The 27,414-nt window shown below is 42.4% G+C and overlaps 1 pseudogene; it reads left to right on the top strand.

The window, feature by feature from the left end:
* The first annotated feature begins 7,209 nt into the window (after positions 1–7,209).
* LOC123724576 (ammonium transporter Rh type C-like) lies at positions 7,210–26,667 on the top strand (annotated as a pseudogene).
* Positions 26,668–27,414: the final 747 nt, after the last annotated feature.

Genomic DNA, 27,414 nt, shown 5'->3' with positions numbered 1-27,414 from the left:
TATAAGCATCCGGATTACAGTGTCACGGCTCCTTGAAAGCCGGGCAGCTCTAGCCTTTAGCTTGATGCGAGGATGTTGCCCGTAATCCCTAGCTTCTGGTTGGGACATGTGCACGTCACGGTCACCGTGGGGATTGACGTCATCGATACTCTATTGGATGATGCCGATGACTGAGGTAGTCACCTCAATGCCATTGGATGAATCCCGTAACATATCTCATCCAGTCTGTGCTGGTAAACAGTCCTGTGGCATGAAAAGCATCCGCATTATCTGACCACTTCCATACTGGGAGCGAGTCACTGGTACTTCCTGCTTTAGTTTTTGCTTGTAAGAAGGAATCAGGAGGATAGAATTATGGACAGATTTGCCAAATGGAGGGCAGGGGAGAGATTTGTATGCATTTCTGTGTGTGTGAGTAAAGGTGGTCTAGAGTTTTTTCCCTCTGGTTTTACATGCTTGTGACATGCTGGTAGAAATGAGGTCAAACGGATTTAAGTTTGCCTGCATTAGAGTCCCGGCCACTAGGAGCGCCACTTCTGGATGAAGAATTTTCTTGTTTGCTTATGGCCTTATAGAGTTGGTTGAGTGCGGTCTTCACCAGTGCCAGCATCGGTTTGCCTGGAGGTAAATAGTGGGCTACCAATAATATAGATGAAACTCTCTGGTAGATAGTGTGGTCTCAGTTATCACTATGTACTCCACCGCGGGGAAAGCAATACGTTGGAGGACTCTACTTTAATATTTGACATCACACACCAGGTGTTATTGACAAATAGACACACACCCCCACCCCTCATCTTACCAGACCTTCAGCTACTCTGTCCTTGCCGGGGCATGTGGAAAATCCCGCCTTGCTCTATGTTATACGTACTGTGTCATTTTGTCACGACGGTTTCGTGAAACAAAAGAGAATACAATTTTTAATGTCCTGTTGGTAGGACTAATCTGATCATAGGTCATTGATTTTATTTTCCAATGATTCGCCGTCGTGCCAATAGAACGGATGGCAGTGGCAGTTACTTCTCGCTCGTCCACGGGTTCTCTTGGTGGAAGGCAGCCCGACCTCCGCCCCATTTTTCTCTGTCTTTTCTTCATGCAAATGACGGGGATTTGGGCCCTGTTCCTGAGAAAGCAGTACTTATCCTTTCAAGGCGTCAGACTCATCAGACTCAAAGGAAAGCCTCTTCCAGCTCATTCGCCCGTTCTGATGTTCAGGGTTATGTCACTCATAAGAGATGGTAGCAGCAACATTCATGGGCCAAAAAATAAGTAAAAAAAATAAGTTGAGTCATTGTCCATTTTGGAAGACCCATTTGCAAACCAAGCTTTAACTTCCTGACTGATGTCTTGCGAGAGTTTGCTTCACTATATCCACATAATTTTCCTCCCTCATGAGATGCCATCTATTTTGTGAAGTGCACCAGTCCCCCTGCAGCGGTAAAAGCACCCCCACAACATGTTGCTGCCACCCCCGTGCTTCCACGGTGGGGGATGGTGTTCTTTCTGGCTTGCAAGCCTCCCCCTTTTTCCTCCAAACATAACGATGGTCATTGCATGGCCAAACAGTTCTATTTTTGTTTCATCAGACCAGAGGACACTTTCTCCAAAAGTACGATCTTTTATCCCCATGTGCAGTTGCAAACCTTAGTCTGGCTTTTATGGCGGTTTTGAAGAAGTGGCTTCTTCCTTGCTGAGCGGCCTTTTAGGTTATGTCGATATAGGACTCGTTTTACTGTGGATATGGATCTTTATACCTGTTTCCCTCAGCATCTTCAACGAAGGTCCTTCGCTGTTGTTCTGGGGATTGATTGCACTTTTCGCACTCAAAGCACGTTTCATCTCTGGGAGACAGAATCGTCTCCTTCCTGAGCGGTATGACAGCTGCTTGGTCCTAAAGTAGAGGTCCTAACCGACTTGCCAAAGCTAGTTTGTTAACAAGAAATTTGTGGAGTGGTTGAAAAACGAGTTTTAATGACTCCACCCAAAGTGTATGTAAACTTCTGACTTCAACTGTAGGTAGTCACCTCATACAAGTGCTTGGGAGTATGGCTAGACGGTACCCTGTCCTTGTCTTAGCACATATCAAAGCTGCAGGCTAAAGTTAAATCTGACTTGGTTTCCTCTATTGTAATCGCTCCTCTTTCACCCCCAGCTGCCAAACTAACCCTGATTCAGATTACCATCCCTACCCATGCTAGATTACGGAGACATAATTTTATAGATCGGCAGGTAGTGGGTGATCTCAAGCGGCTAGATGTTCTTTAGCATTCAGCCATCAGATTTTCCACCAATGCTCCTTATAGGGACACATCACTGCACTCTATACTCCTCTGTAAACTGGTCATCTCTGTATACCGGTTCAGGTTAAGACACACTGGTTTATGCTTATTTATAAAACCCTCTTTGGCCTCACTCTCCCCACTATCTGAGATATTACCACAGCCCTCAACTTCCCCAATGCTTCACAACACACCGTTCTGCCAAGTCCACATTCTACGAAAAGGTCCCCAAAGCACACACATCCCTATCCTCCTCTTTTCAGTTTGCTGCAGCTAGCGATTGGAGACAGGCTGCAACAAAATCTCAAACTGGATAGTTTTATCTCAATCTCTTTATTCAAAGACTCAATCATGACACTCTTACTGATTTGGCTGCTTTGCGTGATTACTGTTGTCTCTCTAGCATCTTGCCCCTTTGTACTGTTGTCTGTACCCAATAATGTTTTCTTGTTTTGTGCTGCTACTATGTTGTTCTTCTATCGGCATGTTTGTTGTTATGTTGTATTGCTATCATGTGTTTATGTTTCTTTTTTTGTCTTAGGGCTCTCTTTATATAGTGTTGTATTTGTCTCTCTCTTGTATGCGTGATGTGTTTTGTCCTACATTCATATTTTATTAGTAGTATTTTTTTAAATCCAGCCCGTTCCCTGCAGAGGCCTTTTTGCCTTTTGGTAAGCCATCATTGTAAATATAATTTTTCTTAACTGATTTTGGTTAAATAAAGGTTAAATGAAATAAATAAAATAAAAATTAGCTCTAAAACAGGCTATAGCTACATTCCCACTCTGGAGAAGTCAAACTGTAGAAGCGAAATTAAGAGAGAGAAAAGGGACTAAATTATTAGGGTGAGGCACATGGGCTACTAACAGCTTACTACACAACATACACTTAGTATTACTTTGTTAGCTACAATATACACATATCTCCCTGGCATATTACATAAATTTATGCAGCAGCATACATAAACATTTTGGACTCACCTAGAGTTAGTTTTAAATATAAATATACTTATTTATTCATGTCAATGCGGGAGTAATGCTATAAGGTTTACACATTATATCAACCTATTATTTTGCAAGGAAGATTTCCTTAGTGGAAGGCAAATTTTGTCATCCAAACTTTATCATCATTTGCATTCTCTCATTTATGTCCTTTCAACATTTGGGAATCAAAAAAACAAAGGTTAATCTTATCGTCCAATGATCTTCCAGTTCTAGCTCTAAAATATTCACTTGCACAGTTCCAGATTGATACCGTTCAAAATGTATTTTCCAAGTTGGGGCTTGTTTTTTCCAGAGTTCCCATTTTGTCTTGAACTCGCTTCTGTCAGATTTCCCAGTACCGTTTCCGTTGTTTTGGTAGCGTCAGAAGTCAAGCTGGATTACACATGCCAATGTTAAATGTTTATCATTTTAACTTGGAAATGAGACCCTTGAACCCAGACTTGGACCACACACCCACTCAGTAATATTCTATATTGCTTTTGCTGCTTGCAGTTAGCTTTATACCTTCCAAACCACTCATTGTTGAATTTACATTTCCACTTGTTGTGTAATATTTATGTCCATGGCCGAAAGACTCTGTTTATCTATAATTTCTCTTCATTATTTTCTCTTCTTATATGTCACGTCCTGACCAGCAGAGGGAGTAATTTTTGTATTTGGTCAGGATGCAAATTATTTGTTTTGTATGGTTTAGGTTGAGTGTGAATATTGTAGGGTTGTTTGGTTTAGGTAGTCCGGGGTTTTGATAATTGTTCTAGTGTTAGTTTTCTATGGTGTTTCTAGTTTGTCTATTTCTGTGTTCTGTTCTCCCGATCAAACACTAGCTGTACTTCGTTGTTTCCTGATTGGATCTATATTTCTTGTTTTCACCTAGGGATTTGTGGGTAGTTGTATTTCGCACTGCTGTTATTAGCCTTAACCAAACTGTCGGTCTGTCATTCTTTTTTTTTCTTTTTTCTGTGTTCACATTTATTTAATAAAATATAATATACACATGCAACCTCGCCTTGGTCCTCTCTACCCCACACCCTTACAAACTACCCACCACAAAAAAGACCAGGCAGCGGAGGGAGAGGGGAAAAGGAATTTGAGTTGGACCAACGGGAGGAAATGACATGGGAGGAAATTATGCCGTCCTGAGAAAGTGACCCGACCTACAACCACTGGCGTTTTAAGCCAGATTTACCCCCAATAATTTTGGGGGGCACACAGTAGTTTGGCTGAAGTGAAGGATGAGCCATAAGCCCAACTACCGATGTTTATATGGAGGACCGTATGTGGAGTGGAGGGCGCCGAGTTTTGAAGAGAAATGCGTGCGATCTCCCCATACCATCACAGTCAGTGCGAGATTATTCAGCCCTCGCAGATGCCGTGCTGCAGGTGGGCATCAGCTTGGTAGGAGGATTCCTGCGCGGCGCGTCTGGTCCCCGGTGCGCACTCCTAGGACCAGGCTTTACCCCTCGCCCCAGCTCTACGCTTCCGGCCAATCATCAGGCCCCTCCTGTCCAGTTCGCCCTGTACCAGCACCCCGCTCGCTACGGCTACTGAATTCCATCCAGCCAGAGGGTTGTGCAGGAGGTGCCATCAACCCCTTCCATCCATGCTATTTCCAGTTCCTCACTCTCGTGCTCGACCCGAAGAAATCACAACCCTAATCTGTCACGTCCATTACCAGCACCCGCATCAAGCTTAGAGAGTCAGCCTAAGTCCTACTCAGCCTGTTCCCCTCCTCGCACTTAGCCATGAGGTGCGTGTTCTCAAACTGCACTTCCATACCAGCACCACTATCAGGCTTCCTCTAATACCAGTTCCACTTTCGCCGGTTCCTGCTTCCCGCACTAGCCCTGAGCTGTCCCCAGGCTGTACCTCCACTACCAGTCCCACGCATCAGGCTTCCAGTGCGTCAGGCCAGCCTACCGATTTCCGGAAAGCAGTGCCCTTCCTATCACGACAGTACCCCATCCAGTATCCAGCTGACAGTGCCCTCAGAGTATCGACAGTCCCTCCATATCCCGGCGACAGTCCCCTCCAAATGTCTGCGTGACGATACCCGTCCAAGTATCCGGCGGCTACAGTACCGTCCAAGTATCCGGCGACAGTGCCCGTCCAGTATCCGGCGGTCTCCAAGTATCCGGCGACAGTCCCCTCCGTATCCACGACAGTGCCCGTCCAGATATTCTTACCTCCAATATTCGGCACAGTTCATTGGCTACGTCCCTCATTATTCGTACCGTCCAGAAGTATTCGGCGGCAGTGCCCGTCCAAAGTATTCGGCGACAGTGCCCTCCCAGAAGTGATACGGCGACAGTCCCTCAAGTATCCGGCGGTAGTCCCGTCCAGGTATCCGGCGACAGTACCCCGTCCAGAGTATCCGACAACAGTACCCCTCCGTGTCAAACAGCAGTACCCCGTCATGAAGTCATCCGGTAGAGTGTTAAGCCCTGAACCCAGGTAGGGCGGCCTACAGTTCGGAACCAAGGGAGGCGGCCCACTGTGCAGAAAGTGAGCCCACAGTTCGGAGGGGGTGAATGGGTCTACGATCCGGAACGAGTGAGTCTGCCTGCGATCCGAACCCGAGTGAGTCTGCATGCATCAACCGAGTGAGTCTGCACTGCGATCCAACCCGTGTGTCTACTGTAACTTTAACTGTGTGAGTCTGCCTACAGCTCGGAGCAGAGTAGATCTGCCTATGGTCGGGCCAAGAGTTTGCCTACAGTCTGGAGGGCAGTAGGCCCAGAACCTAGGCCACCTCCAGTATAGGTGGGTTGGGAGGTTGTAGCACAGGTGCCGTGGGTGCGCCACCCCTCCCTTCCCTCCCTTTTAGTTAGGGGTTTTTTTGGTTGTTTTGTTTAGGTGCATTTGGTCAGACGTGGCAGAAAGGTATTTGTTTTGTATGGTTGGGGTTGTGTTTATTAAGGGTGTTTGGTTTTATGTAGTCTGGGGTTTGAGTATATGTTCTAGTGTTGGTTTTCTATGGTTTTCTAGTCTGTCTATTTCTGTGTGGTTTTGTGTGGCTCCCGATCAGAACAACTGTACGCCGTTGTTCTTGATTGCAGATCATATATTAGATGCTTGTTTTCACTTTTGGGGGTTATCTTTAGCACTGCTGTTACTTTAGCCTGTTAAACTGTCTTCTGTCGTTCTTCGTTTTTGTTGTTTTTGGTGTTCACTTTATTTAATTGTAACGGCTGTCTTCGTGAAAGAGGACCAAAGCGGGTTGCGTGCTCAACATTATAATTTATTAAATGTAGACACCAAATAAACAAAAAACGGCGACAGGAAACAGTTTTGCAGGCTTCCCACCAGCATAATGCAAAAACAGCTACCACCATTAACTAAACAAACCACATCCTAATTATAACTCTCTCACAACTACCTGCCAATTTTTTTAATACCTAACATAAAAATACTAAACTCGAAAGAACACTTAAAAATACAAAAACATAAACACCCAACCCAGCCGAAATAATAAATCAAACACCCTTCTAGGCAAGCCACCACCCCAAACCATAAAACAAATACCCTCTGCCACGTCACAGTCAAACCTACAATAACAAATAACCCCTATACTAGTCAAGACATTAATAAATAATCAAGATGAGCATCCACATTCCTGCTGGTTTTGGTCGTCCTCTGCAATCGACAACTGTGACAATATACAGATTTTTCTGATAACTGTCAACTTGATTCATGATGATAGCTACGAGTTTTGAAAGTATAATGTTGACATGATCAGTCCAATCAAAGCTACTGTAGATATAATGTGATTTGGCGTAATTTTGTAGGTGGCCATACCTTGAGCCTTCTTGGATGTGCACTTCTAATGTAACTCTATGGCAGCACCCAAAGGACTTGAATTTTCAAACTCTACCATTTGGGCGTTTATTTAGTGTCCCATGAGTGACAGAACACTGATCCAATCCAGTATGGTGTGGCACATAGGAGGACATGTCATTATAAACTCTGATTGCTGCCCACACCTGACCCTGAGGCAGAACTACCTCACAGGCTTCCCCAGCCAGCTGGGGCCCAGATCTAACTTTGAGATCCTGTGCTTTGACGTCCTGCTGGATGTGTGCTCAAGCCACAGCTCCTGGGGTAATTGTTATGCATGATCCACTTCTACATCAATTGTGGTTTGTTTGGGAAACACAAGAGAGTCATGATACGGTTAAGCCATGTCAGTGCTATCATCTGCCGGTCCTCATGAGGAATAAATTGTGCTTGTGCTGAGAGAATTACTGTGCACTATTTTCCATGAGGTCAATCTCTATTTCTAATCAATTAAATACTCAGCTAATAATTGAGCCACCTGCTTCTTCTAAACTTGTTCAAATCACTACTCTATGCTGCCCCAACACACTCCACCCCTGCAGGTAAACCCACTCCCCAGCTTAGCCACAGACTCTCAGCTGACTGGGAGGTGAAAGAGCCTTGTTACCATGCTCTGACCTTACTAAACCTGGGGGCCATCGATCACAGGAGGATTCTGAGGAGGACAACGCATGACCAAGGGAATGTCTCCTGCAGAAGCACCAGTCCTGCCCCAAGGCACGGTTAGTTCACTGCACTCATTCAACCAGTATACTGATTGATGTTTTTAATAACATTCTGAATCCTAATGTATGTGTGACTCAGACATGTGTAAATGATTGAAAATGCAAGATTTGTGGAACAAGTTGAGGTTTTGGATCTCAGATTAGAATTCTGCACTTAATATAATTGATTTATCTTTGTGATGTGTTTTCTGCAGGGGGCAGCCTTGTATCACGTATTTAACTGGGACCAAACCGTTATACTGTCCTAACCCAAAACTTGTTAACTGTTGTAAGTATCATTAATCCACAGGAGGAAGCAGTTGCTTAACAGCCAGGCATCGTGGTTAGGCTGAGCTGGAGAGGCATGAAGCAAGAAGCACTGTGTTGGCTTCCTCAGAATCTACCTCCAGACAACTCCAACAAGTATGACAAGTTCCTCCAGCAGTCTGAGCCACTCTGCCCAGAACCTTGGGCTCCCAAAGCCAGAGGCCCAGTGTGCCAGGTAGGCCCTCTAATTGAAGGGACACACAAATGTAGAGAGAAGATGAGACAATGTAGGCATTGTACTGGTATCCTTGTAGTGGACGTAGACAATAAGAAGACATGTATATATTAGCATAGGGACTCTCCCATTTTTGTATTTATTTTTGATTTCCCCTTCATTTAACCAGGAAGGCTAGTTGAGAACAAGTTGTCATTTTACAACTGCAGACCTGGCCAATAAAGCAATGCAGTTTGACACATACAACAACACATGAAGTTACACATGAAATAAACAAACATACAGTCAATAATACAGTAGAAAAGTCTATCTCTGATTGTGTGCAAATGAGGTAAGATAAAGGGAGGTAAGGCAATAAATAGGCCATGGTGGCAAAGTAATTTACAATATACCATTATGTGATATGTGCAAAGATAATGTACCCCATCCCTCTATTCTTTGTGTGTCCCTCTGTTCCTCTGTTCTGTGTGATGTTTTTGTTCTTTGGCCTGATTGGTTCATATATACTGTATTATAACACAGCGAAGTGTCTGGTTTATGAATCGTGCCAGTGAAGATGTAATGAAGTGTTGCAAATAATTTATATTATCTCAGCCTTAATTGCTAATGCAGTAATGCCTCTTTTCTGTTTGAATAATTATTTCCTGGGTTGTCATCGTAATGGCATTAGTTAGCATTAGTTGGTGTTAAGCAGTTAATGAATGTTGTGTAATTACCTTTCCTTTGGTCCCACGGAATGGGTTGTGTTATGGGACTCGGCCGGCTGGGGCTCCGATCATGGAGGATGAGGGCTGGAGCATCAGGCGGGCCCTGGAGCAGAGGGAGACCTGCTCATAGCCCCTGGGAGTGGCCACCATGGTCTACAGCTTCCTGCAGTCCCGGTCACCAGCCCAGCCCTCGGGTTCCCCTTCCCCCACTGCCATGGAGGGATATGCCGGACAAGTCCAAGTGCCAGAGATACTGTAGTTGGTGCAGACTGTGAACTGAGTGTTTTGGTTTGACTCAAGTCAAGTCATCTTTGCACTACTTGGGAAGTCAATACATGGAATGCTAGTATAATTTTTATCAAATCTACATACAATTGAATATATGCTGTAACCTATATCGCATTGATAATATATCAACAAAATTACGGTATTGTGCTTTTCCTCAAGAGATTTCTGGTCATAAACTGTCCCATCCATTAGAAAGGCAGTACTGGCCTCTCCTCTTCTAGGCCTAGCTGGTAAAAGTCAGGCCACCTCCAGCCCCTGTTGACTCTCCTTCCCTACTCAGCCAGGCAGGAGGCAGTGCTGTGTGGCTATATAAACCCCTACCACAGGCGCCCACGCTGGACCAAAATCCACAAGGCCCAGACCACAGTCTATACGGGTGATCAAACTTGGCCTGCCCGCTGCGTGGGAGAAGTTGCCGCGGCCGTGAACTGCTGTGTATGATTACTCACATAATAATAATAATTATTATAATATATATATTTTAGCAATCTGTCTTACCCAAAGAGACCTACAGTTCTGTTGACACATTGTTTGGGTGGGAGTGGATTGGGTGGTGAATTTTTTCCTCCTGGCCATATAAGGGTTAATTATTATTGTAGTTTGGTCAGGACGTGGCAGAGGGTATTTGTTTTATGTGGTTCGAAGTGGTGTTTTTGGTAAAGGCGTTTGATTTATATTTCGGGTTTTTGATTTATGATCTATGTTTATGTAATTCTATGTTTAGTCTATAGTCTATTTCTATGTAGAGTTAATTGGGGTGGACTTCCAGTTGAGGGCGGCCATGTACAGTGTTGCCTTTGATTGAATCCTATTTACGTGTGTTTGTCTGTTTAATTGTGTTATTCTGTTTAGCCTTGTGCCTTGCCAACCTGTTTTGTTGTTCGTGAGTTCGTTTTGTTGTTTTTGGTGTTCATTTAGTTTGTAAATAAATACACACGTAGTAGGCATACACATACTCTGTTTTGGTCCTCCATTACCACACAACCTACACTTCCAGCAGCAGAAGAAAAGGGATTTCGAGATTGCACTTTGGGGAGAGATGACCTGGGAGGAAGTTTTTATCGGGGCTATAGCGCCAGGCTGGGATACCTCACCCACGGAGAGAAAGTGAGGCAGCCAAGGCGGGCGGAGGTGCGAAGGGCCTTGGGGGGGCACCGTAGTTTGGCTAGGCCTAGGAAGAGCCGGAAGCCAGCTACCCGTGTGGTTATATGGAGGAGCATATGAGTGCGCCATGTTTAAGCTGAGGCGCGCACGATCCTCACCCATACGCACGCTTTACAGTCCGGTCTATGTTATTCCAGCCCCTTCGCAGGTGCCGTGCTAGAGCGGGCAGCCAGCCTGAAGGTAGGAGGATGCCTCCTGCCCTGCTTCTTCCTTGTACCCACGCCTCCGAGGACCAGGCTACCCAACTCCCCTCTCCGGCTACCATCAGGCCCTGCACAGTCCTTACAGCTTCCCGCTCATGCAGGGGCTACTAGATTCCATCCAGCCGGACGGTTGTGTGCAGGATTTGATCAAGAGACCGCCTGTGCGCCTCCATAGCCCTGGGTTTCCAGCTCCTGTCTCTCGTGCGGACCCGGAGGTGCGTCAGCCCATCCACTCGTCCTGTTCCCCTTCTCCCGCACTATTCTGGAGGTGCGTGTTCCCAATCTAGTACGTCCATACCAGCACCACGCACCAGGCTTCAAGTGCGTCATCGAGTCGGCTCGCCCGAGTCCGTCGTCAAGAGTCGCCCGAGTGCTGTCAGTCAAAGTTCGCCCAAACTGCCCGTCAGTCAAGAGTCGCCCAGCTGCCCGTCAGTCAGGAGTCGCCCGAGCTGCCCGTCGGTCAGGAGTCGCCAGAAACCGCCCGTCAGTGAAGAAGAGTCGCCAGAGCCACCCACTAGTCAGGAGCTGCCAGAGTGGCCCACTCCGGGTTGCCAGAGTGGCCAACATGCCCCGCGAGTTGCCAGAGTGGCCAACTCGAGTTGCCAGAGTGGCCAACTGCCCCGAGTTGCCAGAGTGGCCAACTGCCCCGAGCTGCCAGAGTGCCAGACTGCCCCGAGTTGCCAGACTGCCGAAGCGGCCAGAGTGGCCCGACTGCCTGGGTGGCCAACGGAGCCACCTCAGATATGGTGGGTAGGGGGTTGTAGCACAGTGCCATCGTTGATAACAGCCACCCTCCCTTCCCTCTCCTTTGAATAGAGGGGGAATTTTTTGTTTTGTTGTTTGGGGTTGTTGTTTTTTGTTTTTGTTTTTTAAAACTTCGGGGTTAGCACCTTTAAGGAGGGGGTACTGTCCGTCCTGGCCAGTATAAGGGGTTCATTATTATTGTAGTTTGGTCAGGGCGTGGCAGAGGGTATTTGTTTTATATGGTTCGGGGTGTTTTTGGTAAAGGCGTTTGATTTAGTATTTCCGGGTTTTTGGTTTATGATCTATGTTTTATGTAATTCTATGTTTAGTCTAGGTAGTCTATTTCTATGTAGAGTTAATTGGGGTGGACTTCCAATTGAAGGCAGCTGTGGTGTTGCCTTTGATTGGAAGTCCTATATTCAGACAGGTGTGTTTGTCTGTTTAATTGTGGGAATTGTTCTGAGTTTAGCCTTGTGCCTTGCCAACTGTTTTGTTGTTCGTAAGGTTCGTTTTTCGTTTTGGTGTTTATTTAGTTTGTAAATAAGCTACCATATTTATACACATACCTGCTGCGTTTTGGTCCTCATGCAGCACAACCGTACAATTTGCATATTGTCATTTTTGCACAAATAATTTAATAGAAATCAAACATAAAGTGAATGACTATGTATTGACTACAGTTGGAATGAACTACATTTGGTCACATTTACTGTGTCTTCTCACTCCCCCCCAGCTAGTTGTGCTGAAGCTGGCGCAACGGACTGCGTGGGGCCTGTGAGGCATGATGCCACGAGATTACAGCTTGGAGATGCAGGGCCACTGTTCTCTTAACCCACTGTCCTGTCAGGGTGCTACAAGGCAGGGTGAAATTGGGCCCAATGCCTGTCAGCTCCACCCCAGCACAGAACAGACCCTCCTTACGGGGTGAGATTATTGAAACTGAGGAGCCACTTCAAAAGGTACCCTCCTCCCCTCACTGAACTTATTGTGCATTGTGACGGGTGTGTTTCGGTTTCGTTATCCATACATAAGAAATACTATCTAAGCCTGGTTAGGCTGTACATTTAGTCATGGAAGGAACTTGTGGGGCTCACCCTACATACACACACACATCCCCCTTAGTGATAGTAGTATAACTACTTAGTTAGGGTTCAACATGTATCAACATGTATCCAAACACATTAAAAACATGTTGAACATTTTTGTATTTTTCTTGTCTTGTCCTAGGTTTGACTGACTGAGAGAAATTCAACTCAGGATGTGACCTGCCTCAGAACGGTTAACTAAGTAAATCCCTATCTTGCATCGTTCTAATACCTCAGGGGACCAAACCACATTATTTACACTTAATGCATTACAGGACCAAGGCCTGGGGAGGATGCATCATCTCCATCACAAATAGAAGAGTATATCTTTCTATGTACCAGTGCTTATGGTACATATGGAAATATACAGTAACTTCAAAAATAACGGAACCACCAACATAAAGAATAATGCTTAGATTCTACAAGTGTCTGGAACTATATTGGAATTTATACCATTTTTCCATAAAGAAATTCCAATATATGGTGTTTTGTTGATGGTGGTGGAAAAGCAGCTGTCTCAGGCACCGCTCCTGAATCTCCAATAACTGTTCAACTGTGTTGATATCTGGTGACTGAGATGCCATGCATATTGGTTTACATCGTTTTCATGCTCATCAAAACCATTCAAGTACAGGACATTTTAGCCCAAAACTTGGTTGCCTCTGCCAGGAGACTGACACTTGGCTGCAAGTGTCTCTTCCCAGCAAACAATAACCCCAAGCACAAATCAAAATCCACAACAACAAAATTTGACCACAAAATCAGCATTTTTGCAAAGGACATCTCGAGTCTCCAGGATATCAACCCCACTGAAAGCGTGATTTGAATTGAAGAGAGCAGTCCATGGCACTTAGATGAAAGATAACAAGGATCTGGAAAGATTCTTTTTTATGGAAGAATGGTTTTAAGATCCTTCCCAATGTGTTCTTCAATCTCATAAAATATTTTTGAATAAGGCTCCAGTGTCATTATCCTCTCAAGGGGAGGGTGCTGGATATTTTAAAACAGAGGTGCCAATAATTTTGACCACAATTTTTTTGTATTACTTGTTAAACAAAATCTCTTTCTCTGAGCAAATGGCTAGTATGGTAGTGATCCTGCATGTGACACATTACAATTCCCGCAGAAGCTGGTAACGATTTGCTACATTGGTGTCAGAAGTGGGGTGGCGGGTGTGTGGCCACCGGACTGAGTAGTCGAGTTATGGGACGTGCCTTCCCATTCAGAGGAGGCAGTGTAGCGATCCTCTGTATGACCTTACAATTCCCACCAAGTGGGTTATGCCTATTAGGCGCGTCGTAGGGTGTTTGCCTTTTGCCTCGCTGGTCGCTACAGCATATTTTGCATACTATATAGCTCAGCATTTTATTATATTTTTATATAGTCTTTTTGCTCATCTTTGTATCAAGTTACAATAATTTTTGCACCTGACTGCCTTATACCATAATCGAAATTTGACAAACTTTTATGTGTAGTGAGATCTTACAGCTTGCTCAAGTTTCTCCCATTCAGTTTCTTCCAACACTTCATCAGTGTGTAAGGCACAGGAGGTTGGTGACCCCTTAATTGGGAAGGACAAGCTGCGTGGTAATGGTTGGACTGAATAATAATCGGAATGGTATCAAATACATAAACACATGTTTTATGCTATTGTAAACACTTAAAATTAAAAAGATTATGGTCAGGGGTTTCAGGATTATTTTATGTGTATGTAGGACATATGTGTATAGTGTGCAGACCTGCAGAAGTGCAGGCTAGGCTCCTAACTGACTGCCCCGGTGTCATTGCCCCCCACTTTGTTCAATGACAGCAAACAGAATTCCTAATGACGGCAAACAAATATTACCTGTTCACCCAGGGGCAAGGGAAATTATGATGTGTGCGAGGCCCTATGTTATTTAATGTAATTCTGTTTTATTTCTATTCTACATAATCTTCCAATTGCTTTTCCTTATACTATATACAAACTACAAAACTGTGTAGAATCACTACGTAAAAAGAACTGTAGTTGAGAGTCATGGGATATATTAAGATATGGTGAGAGTATTGTCATAGCAACATTATTAAATTCTGTCCAATCTTTTCCTTCGTGATTATGTAGGAGAGAGACTAGGACAGGACTCTTCGTATGTATACATGTTATGGAATCTATTGTGATACTTGAAAATAATCTGCAAGATCACGTGAGAAAAGTTAATTCAATGCTGCTTCAGGAGATCTGGGGTGACTCAGAAGATTCCAAGCAGAAGCAACACCCTTCACACACCCTGCAGGGCCACCCTGAGCTTCTGTCATCGCTTACACTCTACTGTATATAATATTTGCCGTCTTTCTCCATAAGGCACCAAAGGCAACTGACCATTTCGATACTTTATTAAGGAGTTGTATACAAGCTTCCAGCAATGCTGGCAGGCGGCCGAAAAATACCCAATGTCGAATTAGTCTTCCCAGCAGTGTGTTTCGTGGCAAATTGCCATGATCATCTTATGCATTTTTATCCGTTATAACGAATCCCGCACATTGGATAGTAGCATAAAACATCTAAGAACATATCCAGTAACATTGAGAATACTACTATTTCAGATATCCAATAAAGTACCCAAAAAATTACCTGCTCTTTTGCTTTTGCTTTTCAATTTTGATTTATGTTTTCTTTTATATTGGTTTATTATTTTGATATTATTTCACCAACCAAACATTTATAAATAAATAATTCTATATATTCGAAATGTAAGTCTTTGCCAATTTGGTTGTTTATTAAGCGTAGGCTATTAGTATACTTTTCCATATTAAGAAAATATTTAACACATAAGCCTATGAGAGCTGATGCTTTGCAATTCCACATGCTTATTTGTACTTGCATGTAAATGACCAGAATTTAACATTATAATTTGAACATTGCATAAAATGATGAAATTAAACTTTTGTTCAGCAATAACTTGTGTCATGTAATAGTTGTGAAAAATATAGATTATAATAGGCCTGTGCCCAACAGTGTAGGATTTTTGTATATTCCAAAATTCACTTGCTAATTAATATTTTCCTCTTTTTGGGTGTACAATATGTTTGATGGGCTTTGTCCCTCCTTCCTAAAGTTCTTTATCCCCACACCCCTCTCATAACAGGTGCATCTGCAGACTCCCCTGATGTTATATCATATAGAAATGGCTAGAATTACAAGATTAATAATAAACATCAGGCGGTACGTGTGTGTGTGTGTTGTTTGCTTCAGTTCAATTCATTGTGTAAATCTTATTTCTGTTACAGAATTATGAGGGTGTGGTTTGAATTTAGCTCAAGTAAAGGTGTGGGTGCTCCAGTCCTACCTTGGGACCATCTCTTATAGGGTGTTGGATGTCAGGTGATACAATGATTTTATTGTCACAGTCACTGTTGTATTAGAGACCAATCAAGCATGAGATCGAGGAGTAGGTCATTTGATCTCTGAAGTCAGTAGCGGACAATCTGAACTACGCAGGGTTTTCTTCAAGGGCCATATTGTTTGTCTGGTACAAATAGATGCAGTATTTGTAAACCTGATATTATATAAGAGTGGGTAACATGTAGGATCTTAATTTGATTACCCTGTTTGCAGGGGGAGTCTTTCCTGCAAAGGCAGGACATTTTAAACTTACAGTGTATTTAAGAAAAATATGTTTTATTGTCAAATCCCAGATAGGTTCTGATGAAATGGTTGTTGACGGGTTAGCCATGAGCTAGGTAGGGGTTTAAATGCCTTGCTCATCAATTTTCACCTTGTCGTCTAGGTATTATTTGAGCCAGCAACCTTTTGGTTGCTGCATAACTGCTAGGCTACATTTCCGCATAAATTTTGACTTGATTTTCCCTTATGAAAAATGTATCAAACCCTACAAAAGGTCAATTTAATTATAATCCACATAATTCACATTTTCTGTTGCTGCAGATTATTTTCTTTGTAAACTACCTCAAATTTATCCACATCTGTGGTAGTATATTAGGCTGTTGTGTACACTTTTTTTGGTAACTAATGTTTCACAGTGCGAATGCACCTGTGCACCTGTTCACGACCTCCTCTGGAATGCACCAGACAGTTATGCTCTCATCTTGAGAAAATGATACTGGCTTGTTAATGCTAATATTTATTCTTTAATAACTTCTGTGGATATGCCTGTGTTTCATGCCATATATTGTTTCTGGGCGGCAGGTATCCTAGTGGTTAGAAGCGGTGACGTGTAACCCGAATGGTTGCCAGATTAATCCTGAGCTGACATGTAAATCTATCCCTCGAACAAGTCAGTTAACCCACTGTTCCTAGGCCATCATTGTAAAAATATGTTTCTTTATTTAACTAGGCAAGTCAGTTAAAAACACATTCTTATTTGAAGTACCAGAGTAGCCTAGTGGTTAGAGTGTTGGACTAGTAACCGAGGGTTTAAATCAAATCCCTGAGCTGACAAGGTACAAATCTGTCGTTCTGCCCCTGAACATGGCAGTTAACCCACTGTTCCTAGGCTGTCATTGAAAATAAGAATTTGTTCTTAACTGACTTGCCTAGTTAAATAAAGGTTAAAATAAATAAATTCACTTGGATGATGACTTTCAAAGGATGATGAATTTCCAAGTCAGTGACAGGGTGTGTGTGCTCAGTCCCCTCCTGTACTCTCTGTTCAGTCATACTCATGGCCAGGCACGGCTCCAACACCATCATTACATTTGCCGATGACACAACAGTGGTAGGCATGATCACCGAAACGCATGAACATGGGAGGAGTCAGGGCCTTCGGCAGTGTGGTGCCAGGACAACAACCTCTCCTCAATGTAGTCAAGACAAAGGAAGATGATTTTGGACAACAGGAAAAAGAGGACAGAGCACGTACCCATTCTCATCGACAGGGACTGCAGTGGAGCAGGTTGAGAGCTAAGTTCCTTGGTGTCCCCATCACCCAACAAACTATCATGGTCCAAACACCAAGACAGTGGCCAGCCCAGAGGGCCGCGACCAAAACCTATTCCCCCTCAGGAGACTGAAACGATTTGGCATGGGTCCTCAACCCTCAAAAGGTTCTACAGCTGCACCATGAGAGCATCTGACTGGTTGCATCACTGCCTGGTATGGCAACTGCTCAACCTCCCGACACTACAGGCGTAGTGCGAGAACAGCCCATACATAACTGGAGGCCATCCCAGCCATCCAGACCTCTATCAGGCGGTGTCAGAGGAAGGCCCTAAAAATTGTCAAGACTCCAGCCACCCTAGTCATAGACTGTTCTCTCTGCTCTACTTGCACTGCCCCTCACCCCTCTTTATGCCACTGCTGCTCTCTGTTGTCATCTTCCTCAAATACTACCCCTTATACTCTATATCGAAGTACACCCTGTTTAGTCTCGCTATTGTTATTTCACTGCTGCTCTTAATTGCTTGTTACCTTTATCTCTTATTCTTATCTGTATTTTTTGAAACTGCATTGTTGGTTAGGGGCTCTGAGGCATTTCACTGTAAGGTCTACCCTGTTGTTTCGTTTGCATGTTACTAATATAATTTGATTTGATTTGAATTTGTTTTCTTGTAAAAAATGTCAAATTAAGTATTTAAATCTACCAAGTTCACAGTAATGTTTTGCATCCCTTTTTACCTGTACATTATTTATACATACTGTATATGTTTACATGTATGGCCTCCGTGCATCACCTTCTATGTTTTATCTTATATTGTGTCTATCCCTTGAAATCTCATGTTTTCCTTTTAACATTGTAACTGCAATGTTGATATCCAGCTTTAATCTTGAGTTTCTATGAGTACGTTCTAGTTGAGCCATCAATGATTTTGCATGGGGGGGATGTACACTTGTAAATATGGGGCTTCCAATATGGACAGAAACCAAAAAACTTCCATGTCAACAGCTTTCTACTTGTACTATGGGTATCTAGTTTTTGTTATACTGTGTATCTCACGTTAGTAACCGATTCCATGTTTGCATCATTTTCACTCTTACCATTCCAATATCCCATCTCCCTCCCACTCTCTCACACGCCATGTTGTGAAACAGGGTTTTTTTGTAAGACCGGGACAAATCACAAATTTTTTCTTAATAACTAACAGCATTAGAAATATATACAGTGTCAGTCAAAAACTTGACACATCAACTCATTCAAGGAGTTTTTCTTGATTTTCAACTATTTTTCTACATTGTAGAATATAGTAAACATCAATCTGAAAATCACATACGAATCATTATAACCAAAGTCCTAAACAAATCTAAATATATTTTATATTTGAGTACCACCCTTTGCCTTGATACAGCTTTGCACTCCTCTTGGCATTCTCTCAACCAGCTTCATTGAGGTAGTCACCTGGAATGCCTTTCAATTAACAGGAGTGCTTAGTTAACCTGTTAGGGCTAGGGGGCAGTATTGACCTCGGCTGGATAAAACATACCCGATTTAATCTGGTTACCACTCCCTACCCATAACTAAATATGCATATACTTATTACATATGATAACACCTAAATTTTCTAACTGTTTGAATGGTGTCTGTGAGTATAACCAGAACTCAAATGGCAGAGTCAAAACCTGAAGATTCCTTTACAGGGAAGTGGCCTGTCTACCATTTCTTAACTTCTTTTCCATCTCTATCTTTTACTAAGGATCTCTGCTCCTAACGTACACTTCCCATGTCTTCCATAGGCTCTCAGAGCCCGGGAAAAAACAATGTCGTCATTTCCAGCCCCAGGCTCAAACACATTATACCCCTTTCTCAAGTGGCCGATCCAGGGACTCTGGGCTTATACGCGTGACCCGACCTTCCCATGCTTTTTTATTTTTCCTCTGTTTGCGAAAGGGATTCCCTGTCGATTTATTTTTTCATGGTAAAATTATCGGTTACATGCTTGAAATTCCGATAATGAATATTTATAATTTTATTTCCGAATTGTGCCATAATAAGCATACGACACTTCTTTACCATTTCGGATAGTGTCTGCATACAACAAACCGTCGCTATTCGAATATACATGGATTATTTTGGACCAACCAACATTTGTTATTGAAGTAGCAGTCCTGGGTGTGCATTCTGGCTAAAAAGGTAATCAAACTTTTATATTAGTAAATATAATTACTGGTGAGTCTAAATCTTGCCGGGTGTCTAAATATCCGTATGCCTGGGCTATGTACTTAGAATATTGCAAAATGTGCTTTCACCAAAAAGCTATTTTAAAATCGGGACATATCGAGTGCATAGAGAGGAGAGGTCTGTATCTATAATTCTTAAAATAATTGTTATATTTTTTGCTTGTGACTTTATCGTATAATTTTAGTAAAAATGTTAGCAGAATTCCCCAAGTTTTGCTAGTTCTGACTCACATGCTAATTAAACTGGTTTTTGATATAAATATGAACTTGATTAACAAAACATGCATGTATTGTATAACATAATTCTAGAGGTTGTCATCTGATGAAATCATCAATGAGTGCTGCATTTAGCTGTCTTCTGGGTTTTGGTGACATTATATGCTGGCTTGAAAAATGGGTGTCTGATTATTTCTTTTACTCTGCTACATAATCTAATGTTTTGCTTTTCAGATTTAAACCTTTTTAAATCGGACAGTGTGTGGTTAGATTAACCCAAGTCTTGTCTTTAAATAGCTGTAAAATAGTCATATGTTTGAGAAATTGAAGTAATAGGATTTTTAAGGTTTTGAAAATCGCCCACAGGCTGCAAAGTGGCTGTTACGTAGGTGGGACGCCTAAGCGTCCCGCCTAACCCATAGAGGTTAACGTTTTTTTGGTTACTACATGATTTCCATATGTATTTATTTCACTTAGTATTTCATTATTCTACAATGTAGTAGGTGTGTCCAACTTTTACTGGTAATATTAATCATATCACTATCTTCCTACCCTGAGGGGGGGGGATGTCTTCCCTTAACGCATCGTTGAGATTACCTGCACTACACAGCTCTCTCGATGGCGCTGAAACACACCGCCCCAGACCACGACCCTCCACCCCCGATCAAATCCCGCTCCGTACAGGCCTCGGTGTAACGCTTATTCCTTACATAAATGCAAATCCAACCCACATCACCCCTGGTGAGTCAATTCGTCATAAAACCACTTTTCGCCAGTCCTGTCTGGTCCATTGTGGTGGGTTTTGTGCCCTGCAAACACGTTGTTGCCGGTGATGTCTATGTGACCTGCCTTACAACAGGCCTACAAGCCCACCTCCAGCCTCTCTCACTTGTGCAGACCAGTCTAAGCACTGATGGAGGAATTGTACATTCCTTGTGGACTGAGCGGAAATTGTTGTTTCAAATCCTTATCTGTCCCACAGTTGTGATGTTCATTAACATCCTGTGCAAGATGCTGTTACATGTGGTCTGCCACTGCGAGGGCCGATCAGCTGTCTGCAGTCCTCATGCCTCCTTGCAGCATGTCTAAGGCACGTTCACGCAGATGAGCAGGGACCTATCATTTTGTGTTTTTCAGAGTCAGTAAAAGGCCTCTTTAGTGTCTTAAGTTTTCATAACTGTACCTTAATTGCCTACCATCTGTAAACCGTTCCACAGGTGCATGTTAATTAATTGTTTTATGGTTCATTGAACAAGCATGAAAATTGTGTTTAAACCATTTACAATGAAGATCTGTGAAGTTATTTGGATTTTTACACATTTTCTTTGAAAGACGGGGTCCTGAAAAGGGACGTTTCTTATTTTGCTGATTTAGTTTCCATGTCTAATTCTTTGCCTTGGTAGAACTAGGATTATATATACTTACTACACTACCCTCTCTTTTTTCCCTAAGTGTTGATCTGCACCTTTTACTCTTCCCTACCTCTCCCCCACACACCACCTGCTTCTCGCCCTCTTTTTCCCCCAGAGTTTCCAGGATGTCCATGTGATATCTTTGTGGGCTTCGGTTTCCTCATGCTACCTTCCTAACCCGGTGCCGTTGCTTCAACTTCCTCATCGCCGTTCCTTCAGTGAGCACTTTTGATGCGGATGGTTCCACTCTCTGGACCCAATGGATGCAAATCTTGAGGTTAGAGTCCAGTTTGAATCTTCAATCTTTTTTATATCAAGTTTTTTTTCCCCATGTGGTCACCATGTTGAAAATGAAAGTGAATATTGTTGAGTTATATAAAAAGCACTTTACATTGTATTGTAACTAACATAGCAAACTCAACCCATCCAACAATATACTAGCCCTTCTGCTATACCATTCACTGACTATAATTGACAGATACTTCACATTTATGTATAACCTTAGGAATGATCCAATGTGAATTAATCATCATGCAACATATCCTAATCATTAAATCAATCTTAACAACATGTGTGATGAAAGCAATCCTGTATTCGTGCATGTGGGAGTGCCCGAGAAACCTCCGTGATGCCAGAAGTACTGCATTTTGAGACAATCCCTCATGTATCACCTCATTACTGTTGATCTACCTGTCTTATGAGGATATTCTGTCTGTGACACACATGTGAGGGGCAAACAAAAACACGCACTACATTAATCACACTTATTGTTAAGTATTGTATTAACAAATCTCTGTGTGTGTGTGTGTGTGTGTGTGTGTGTATTGTTTGTGTGTGTGTGTGTGTGTGTGTGTGTGTGTGTGTGTGTGTGTGTGTGTGTGTGTGTGTGTGTTTTTTGGGTTATTTAATCTAAAATACTGTGCGTAGATACAGCTCTGTGTGTGGTTTAATTTGTAACAAACTACTGAAGGGATACAAATCGACCAAGTCAATATACTGTATATCTACATAATGTTGACTGGCAATTTAATACAAGGTTCTTAAATTGTTATTAAACCTAATGCCTTTGAGGATAAGTCAAATTATCATTTTTTTTCTGTACCATTCTCAAGGGACAATGATTTGGTCATATTACCCTTTTAACATAACACCAATATCTTATTTTTATTTTATATTCTGTTTGAGTTATGCATAAACATCCTATCCCTTCATCCTTATTATCCCTAACCCGGATTAGATGCCTGGGGGATTATGCTGATCTTCAGGCGATACTGTGGCATGTCAACACTTTATTCCCTTTACTTTTTTTATCGTGGTCTGCGCAGGCTCAGTTTAACATGTCATGGGTGTTTTGTTATAGTGTTTTTCATCTGATTTCAAACCATCACAAAAAATATATAATGCCTTCCATCCACCATAATAATCCCATAATAATTATTTTCTATTACTGGACCATATACCTACTGGTTAAGGCTACTTTCACCACTAAATTTATATATGTTTCTGCTTATAATTTCTTCTACATTTGGTAGCCATCATTTTGTTGACATTTGGTAGGCCATATTATAATTTCTGGCATTTTGGTAGGCCATTTTGTTTTGATTAACTATAGTTAGATACATCAGCTTCTCTTCTGTCATAACTTGTTTGCCCCAAAACTAAAATAAAATAGTTTCATATTTCATACATCATAATAATCTTATTAATCTTATTAACTCTGCTAAAGTTGAATGTTTTCATTTGGGGACCGGAGAAGATTTGAAGATTGTTCCAATGCAGGAATGTCCGGAAATGTCATCAGTTTGACTTCGATTTAAAGGAAATGAAAAGATGGAAAAATGATAAACACATTTCTCAATAAGCTGGTGCATATTTTATGTGTTAAATACTGTCTGCTTGCATAACAGTGTCAAAATACACTAATTTATTTTCTCAAGAGATGCTTGAAAGCTATCATCATCTCACCACTCCTGTTCCCAAATTATATTTGTTGTATAATTTCACTGCAAAAATGCACTAATTCTTAAGAGTTAATATTATATTATTTTACATGTGAGAGGTTATCCCACATCAGTTCCCATTTCGTTTATTCCTTTCCCATATACTTCAATTATTCTTATTTCTGGACAGGGATCTCTAGCATATCAGGTGCATTAAAGGTTTATCCCAAATCTTAAGCGGATTTTTCTACACTTGCCTTAAATTATCATACCAATTACAAAAACAGCACAAACATATCTGGTACCAGGCTACACATATACATTTCTAAAATCCTACCCTGGTTCTTCCTTCTCCAGCATGATCAAGTGCAGAACTTCTGTGTAGCCAGCTGCCTGATAGGCGTGCGGGGCGGGTGCTAAGCAAGTGACCCAGTCATTTGTATTGTTTGTTCTCTGTATGCTGTGGATATTCATCCTCAGCCTCATACATATAAGTCTCTGTAAAAATAATAAAGGCTTTAATATTAAATCCTCATACCCTGCATACATGGTTTCCTCCTGGCTTTTACACAGTGATGCTGTGTCATGTGATGCTTGTTTATTGATTGAATGCATTTACCTTTACAATAAAAAACTTAATGGAATAGATTAATATCTATACTGAAAACTATAAATGCAACATGCAACAATTTCAAAGATTTTACTGAGTTACAGTTCATATAAGGAAATCATTAAATTAAATCTATTATTTAGGCCCTAATCTATGATTTCACATACTGTAATATGCATTTGTTGGTGATAATCTTTTTTATTAAAGTAGGGCTGGATCAAAAAACCAGTCAGTATCTGGTGTACTACCATTTGCATCATGCAGCGTGATGTATCTCCTTTGCGTAGAGTTGATCCTATTGATTGCGGCCTGTGGAATGTTGTCCCACTCCTCTTTTAATGGCTGTGCGAAGTTTCTGGATATTGGCGGGAACTGAACCTACACTGTCATACACTCGATCCACATCCCAGACGTGCTCAATGGGCAGCATGTCTGGGTGATTATGCAGGCCGTGAAGACTGACTTTAAAGCTTCCAGGAATTGTGTAGCGCAGATCTGTGCATTATCATGCTAAACATGAATATGCGATATCATACAAATGCCTCAGGATCTCTCCTATCTCTGCATTCAAATTGTATCATACAAGCAAATTATGTTTGCTGTCGCAATAGCTTATGCCTGCCCATACTATAACCTCCACCGTCATCATGGCAACTCTATTTCACAACCCTGACATCAACCAACCGCTCCCAACACGGTGCCATACACATGGTCTGTGGTTGTGAAGGGGTCGGTTGATGTACTACAAAATTCTCTAAAACGGTGGTTTATGGTAGGGAGTTAATATTGAATTGTCTGGCACAGCACTGGTACATTCCTGCATCATGCTACTAAAGGGAATGCTGCACCTGTCTAATGATCATGCTGTAAATCCTTTTAGATATCCACACCTGTCAGGTAGATGGATTTTCTTGGCAAAACAAATGTTCACTTACGATCAAATTTGTGAACAAAATTTGAGAGAATAAGCTTTTTGTCGCGATTACAATTTTCTAGGACCAACCTTTTCTGGGACCAACCCTTTACATGTTGCATTTATATTTTTGTTCAGATACATACAATAAGGTGGCTGGTTTATATATCATTTCTTATAGGCCGGATGTTGCTCCATGTGATTCACACATTCGGGCTTATTATGGTCTCTTCCATCCTGTGGATGCTTACCAGGCCCAACCTGGACCAGAGCAAGCAGTCGGATTGGCTCTGTCTATCATTCAGTCTTTGCCATCATTCGGGGGTGAGGCTAGCCCTAATGGTTACACTTTTCACTTTGCCATACTCATATTGGTGAAACTGTATCAAAATTATCCATTCCTGCCCCATAGAACCCTGTTCCTGTGGATTTCTACCTAGTTTTAACTCGCCATCTCGGACCCGGATGTATCGCCCATCCAACACCTACCTGTCCTGGCCGCGCACTATCCTCACCGCCTCTAGCCATCTCCAGTCTCTCCCAGAAACTGGAAGCTAACATGTAATGTAATGGACCCACATGGTGTGCATTAATATTAGCCCGGTCCCAGATCTGTTTGTAGCTGTCCTGCCAACTCCTATGAAGTCATACCTACTAACTTTTTATCATATACTGCATCTCCACTGAAGCCATTATTGGCCAACTCTTTTGTTCCTGTGTTCCGGTTCACATCAGAACGCCACACTGGCCGGGGGGTGTTGCCGTGGGAAACGGCAAGCGGAGTTCATGCTAATGTCCTTATGGGTCTCTGATTGTAGGGTTCTGCTGTGGCATCATCTCCACCCTGGGCTACATTTTATCACGGTAACGTAGAATATGGAGTTATATCGGTTTTATTCATGAGGTTTTCTGCCTGAAACATTTCACTAAATGTGCTTACTGAATGCTGTGAAGGGAGTATAATGGCTATTCGCTAGTATAATTGGGACTAGTTGGTGGCTTATGACTAGGCTACTCCTATTTGATTAGTGGTCATGTAGCTAGCTATCTTTATCCCCTCAGCCATTCGATGGAGAAATATCTGAAGATCCATGACACGTGTGGCATCCACAACCTCCACGCCATGCCTGGGGTCATAGGGGGCATTGTGGGGCGCCATCACTGCTGCAGCCGCCAGTAAGACGTCTATGGCAAGGAGGGGTGAGTTCCCAGGTTACAACTTGCATGCCCAACCAATGGCCTGTTATTATTTCAATCTGCACCAGTTTTAGGCCTAATTGGCAGCTTTAAGGTGATGAACTCTATCCGATGTCATTATTATGCACATACGGTAGTAAAAGGGCACGAAGATGGGCAAGGTCAAGAATACTGCGGCAACAAAAGAATGTCTGCTCAGTTGTTACCGCTTCTAAATTTTGATATTTTCCTTAGACTTCTGATATAGAGTAACAATGTTGTTTTTTAAATAGGTTGATGAACACGTTTGACTTTACGGGGAATGGATATGATATGGTGCGCCGACCCGGCAGGAGACACCAGGCAGCAGGGGCTCCTGTGTTGCCTCTGCTTCCTTGGAATCGGGGGGAGAAATCTTGTTGGTGAGAGTGGTGTCCCGATTAGGTTGGGTTGTGTGTGTGTGTGTGTGTGTGTGTGTGTTGGTGTGTGTGTGTGTGTGTGTGTGTGTGTGTGTGTGTGTGTGTGTTTTGCGTGTCGTGTTTTCATGAGAACGGTTACAAGGTAGCTGCCAAGTTACTGTGGTATTGTAGTATTGTTTGGCTGGGGTGGTGTATTTGAATAATTTTCTACATGTACTCAGTGTCTGCAATGTTGGTGAGATGAGGATGTTGTGTTTGTCCCCAGGCTGTATCCTGAGGTTACCGATCTGGGGGATGCTCCTGATAACAACTGCTTTGATGATGAGATCTATTGGGAGTGTGAGATACTGAACTAAACCATTAGTCTAAATAGCACGGGACCGTGAAGCCATTATTTGGAGCTATTTTTCTGAAGGTGATTTCTTAGTTTTTCACAGTAATATTGTACCCCTTTTATTTTAACTGATTTATGTAATTGTTAAAGGGAAGTGTATGTTTCTGTCACTCCTGTCACTTAAAAAACAGTGTTTCCCTCATACTGTCACGTCCTACATGGAATGGTCAATACCAGTATTTAGCTATTAAGCTTGTCTCCAGTCCAATAAGGGGTTTGCTTACTGTTATGTCTAAATGGTCTTTGGTTTGAAGAGGCTGAGGAAGGAAATGACAGTGGAAACTATGTTTACCTCTTCTTTTATCATGATATTGGAAGTTCTCCAACTAAAAATGTTCCTATGATGATGATGATGATGGTTTCTGCCCCCAGTTGCCTGAGGATGAAGAGAACAATCCACCTACCGTGGAGTACAATAACCACATGCGAAACAAGGCTGTGTAAGTAGAATTTTCGTGCAACAGTATGATTATGGATGTTGGATTATAAGGTTTTTGTTTCCTTACACCTCATGGTACAGCATGAGAACTGCTTTGGTTCTCATAAGATGTGTTATGTCAAATATCATCAAGATGGCAGTAGACCACTGCCCATCAGTGTAATGCCCTCCACTAGTTCGAAACAATCCATGTTTGGGCCCACACAACTTTACTGTGAATATTGTGGAGACAGCAGGCACCATCGCCTCCTTTGAAATGCTGTGGGTGTG

Source organism: Salmo salar, chromosome ssa10 (assembly GCF_905237065.1).
Source record: "Salmo salar chromosome ssa10, Ssal_v3.1, whole genome shotgun sequence".
In the NCBI taxonomy this organism is placed as follows: domain Eukaryota; kingdom Metazoa; phylum Chordata; class Actinopteri; order Salmoniformes; family Salmonidae; genus Salmo; species Salmo salar.
Note: the sequence above shows the minus strand (reverse complement) of the source record. Positions and strands in the feature narration are given on the sequence as shown.